Genomic DNA, 4,386 nt, shown 5'->3' on the forward strand with positions numbered 1-4,386 from the left:
AACTTATTTATTCAAATTTTAAGCACAAACCTTCAATCCCCTTCAAAGTACTCTCCACTTACACTAATACACTTGTCTAGTCTTTTATTCCATTTTTCAAAACATTGTCTAAATTCATCTTTTGAGATGCTTGACAGCGCCTCCGTCGTTTTTTCCTTCACCTCAGCAACATCAGCAAAACGCTTTCCTTTCATGTTTCTTTTCATTCGAGGAAACAAAAAAAAGTCGCACGGGGCAAGGTCGGGTGAGTATGGAGGGTGAGGAACAGGGGTCATACCATTTTTGGTCAAGAATTGTCGTACAGACAGGGCTGTGTGAGCAGGGGCATTGTCATGATGGAAAAACCAGTCACCCGACTGCCACAAATTTGGCCGCTTCCGCTGCAAACTGTTGCGCAATCTTTTCAAAACTTCCAAGTAGAAAGCCTGGTTAACTGTCTGACCCTGCGGAACAAACACTGAATGGACGACTCCTCTCACATTGAAAAAACAAATCAGCATTGTTTTCATGTTTGATTTCACCTGACGAGCTTTCTTGGGGCGAGGCGAACTTGAAGTCTTCCACTGGCTTGATTGTTGCTTTGATTCAGGATCGTAAGCCTAGCACCAGGTTTCGTCACCGGTGATAATTCTTGAAAAAAAGTTTTGATCATTTCGGGACTCTTCTTTCAAAGCACAGCATGCTTCCACGCAACCTTGTTTTTGTTCAGCAGTCAGCAGTCTTGGCACGAATTTCGCAGCCACCCTTTTCATTCCCAAATCTTCTATCAAAATTCGCTGAACTGAGCTCCAGGTCACTCCCGACAGCTCCACAATTTCTTCAATGGTCTGTCGTCGATCTTCCTTGATGATTTCACGAATTTTTTCAACATTTTCATGTGTTTGGGCCGCAGAAGGACGACCAGAACGAGGTTTGTCATCAATTGACATTTCACCATTTTTGAAACGGGAAAACCACTCAAAGCATCGTCCTTGTACGCCGTTTTTAACATTTCAAGAGTTTCTGTTCCACTTTTCCCAAGCAAAAAGCAGAATTTCACTGCCGCTCGCTGTTCACAAAAATCAGCCATTGCAAAAACAACGATCACGCAGAACAGTTGTCACTATAAACTCTGCCAAAACTAGTCCTTACCTTCTGAAGCAACGGTAGTCGGCTTATCGACTCAGGAATGTTAGCTCTATGCGCTCATAGCGGCAAAATGCGGTACTACAAAAGCTCTGCCCACAAAAAAGTTAGTTCGGTTTCTTTTGGGTACCCCATTGTATTACAAATAATTACTGATAATTACTGAGCTAGTTCTGTTATAATTTACATATTAAGACCAGTTATACTGATATTATTTCTTCATATGCATATATGAACTAAGAATATATTACAAATAATTACCGAGCTAGCTCTATTATAATTTACATAGTATTACCAATTATGCTGATAGTATTCCTTCATAAAGTAAAAAGAGTGATAAAGTAAAAATGTCTTCAATGCTGCTTTAAAGTTTAACAGATCAGAAGCCAGCATTTTTATTGCTTGAGGTAGATGATTAAAGGCTTTAATGCCTGCTACATATGCAACTTTCCTGTATTTTGATAGGTTGACAGTAGGTAAGTAAAGATTATTTAGGGATCTAGTTTTATATTTGTGAATCTCATTAACAGAATTGAAAAGATGTTTATTATTAATTGTAAATAAAATTAATGAGTATATGAACTGAGAATAAAATGTCATTATCTCCAGGTTCTTGAATAAATCCCTACAAGACTCACTTGGACCAGAATTCATAATAATTCTAATAGCCCTCTTTTGCATTATAAAAACATTGTTAGCGCAGGGAGAGCCTCCCCAAAAATTATACCATAGCTCAAGATAGAATGAATGTGTGCAAAATAAATTAACTTTAATGTATCTGGAGGGATAAAGTATTTTATATTTCTCAATGAACTGGAAATTTTATTGATAACATAATCAATATGCTGTTTCCATGTGAGAGTATCATCAGTGATTAAGCCTAAAAATTTTGTATCCGTCACATTGGTTAAATTAGTCTGATCATAAGTAATTTGTGTGGTAATATAATGATTCATGGAACAAAATTCAACATATTGAGATTTATTAAAATTCAGAGTGAGCAAATTAGCATTAAACCACAAATTAATATCTTTAAAAGTTTGATTAAGGTTGATATCAAAGTCTAATTTGTTCGTGCCAGTTACTATAATACGGGTGTCATCTGCAAATAATACCATGTCATTATTTTTGGTAAGTCATTTATATAAAACAAAAAAGAGCGGGCCAAGGATCAAGCCTTGAGGAACACCCCATCTGATTAAGTCCCAATCAGAAGAGTTGCTACAATCAATTCTGTTCCTTATTACAACTCTTGGATATCTACCTGACAAGCAAGATTCAATGAGTGATTTAAATTTCCCATCTATTCCATAGAATATTAATTTTTCCAATAATGTTTTGTGATTAATACACACAAATGCTTTCTGTAAATCACAGAAAATGCCTCCCACCAGTAGCTTGTTATTCATCGCAGATAAGATGCTATCAGTCAATGAAAAAGCAGCTTTCTCAGTCGAAGAAAGTGATCTAAAACCATACTGTTCTTGAACCAGTAAATTATTTGTTTCGATATGTGTAATAAGTCTAGCATACAGAAGTTTTTCAATTATCTTAGAAAAAGAAGTTAGCAGGGATATAGGCCTATAGTTAGATAAATCTTGAGTTTTCCCTTTTTTAAATAGTGGTCTGACTACGGCAAATTTCAATCTATCAGGGAAGACACCAGTGTTAAGTATTTCATTACAAATATGAGTAAATGAGGAAATTATAAATGGAAGGCTTAGTTTTAATATTTTAATGGAGATTTCTTCGTATCCACTCGAATTTTTAGTCTTTAGTGTCTTAATAATTTTTTGTGATTTCCTGAGTGGAGGCATACTGCCATTTCATCTTGGTAAAAGGTCCGTTAAATGAATCTACCAAGTAATCGATTGGAGTAGATAGTTTCAGATTTGGATATATATTATTATTTGGAATAATAGAATCAGCTATAGATAAAAAGTACTTGTTGAAGAAAACATTTGCAGTTTTGTTCTGATTCCTTATTAATTTCTTATCTACAAATATAGAATGAATACCTTTATCCTTTTATGATAATGGCTACTTGTTTGGTGCATTACAAGTGTCACTCTCTGTCATAGAGCCTTCTTATAAATAGCACTAAAGAATTATGTAATAATGGTGAATTATTTAAATCACCCCCACTATGTCTTCTGGTTTATTTTGTTGTCATTTTAGTATCAGGTTTTGTTGTCATAATCAATGGAAGATACTGCAGAACCTGTATACTGCCTTTCAGTGTTAATCCTTTGGCTTCTGTTGCTCTTTCGTATTTGTGTTTGTTTTGTAGGATTACTGTTTGCTCTCTGCCAGTTGTATCTTATAAGGGCCTGATAAATAGAAGTGAATAATATATGTGGATTAGTAAAAGTCAGAGGAGTGACAGCTGATTAATGTTGGACTGTCACTTGTTGGAGTGAACCTAAAGTCTAGTGATTTGAAAAATACTGTATGTGATGGACCTCATGGATATTTTCAGTTGGCAGGGACACATATGCAGCAAGGAATGAAAAAAAAAGTCTTCTGAAATTTTTAGTATTACCTGATAAAGGACCTGAATTCAAATGGCTGCGGGGGATCTGTTTAGGGAGTGTAGAGTATGTGACATCATTTTGTGGATAAATTTTGCCTCAGGCATGCACTGGAGAGGAAGTCAGCACTGATACTTGCGTCCACCTGGACATCCTCTATGCATCCATTTGATTTGACACCAAGAAATCAGAATATTTCCAGCTGAAATTTTGTATGCATCTCTCTTCTCAGTACATGCCTCACCCATTTTATCCCTCTTGTCTGATTATTCTAATGGTATTTTGTGAAGAGTAGAAAGTGTGAGCATATTCACTATGTAATTTTTTCTTCCCATTATTTTTTTTGCACTTCATTCTCACTATATAACCATATTTTACCCATCAGATGAAAACCTAATTTTCATAACCATATGAAATAAGAGAACATTTTAAAGGATTCTGTCTTTTGGGACATAACACTGTAGTCCACTGAAAATCTGCAAGCATTTTAGAGGAATATGCAAGCAGAGCTTGCTACCTTCTTTATGCTGGTTTCTTGCATTACTTATTTTTTTTACCCTAATTATGGATGGAACATGTTCGCCCAAAACATTAGTTGACTTTCAGAAGTCTACACGACATATACCAGAAGATCTCTTCATAACCACCACTGTGAGAACCTCAAGTCCTACACAGGTAAATTGTACTTGTAGGTTGTAATCCTTAGGTGTTTAAATAGAAGTAGAAAAAA

Source organism: Cryptotermes secundus, unplaced genomic scaffold, assembly GCF_002891405.2.
Source record: "Cryptotermes secundus unplaced genomic scaffold, Csec_1.0 scaffold358, whole genome shotgun sequence".
Classification (NCBI taxonomy): domain Eukaryota; kingdom Metazoa; phylum Arthropoda; class Insecta; order Blattodea; family Kalotermitidae; genus Cryptotermes; species Cryptotermes secundus.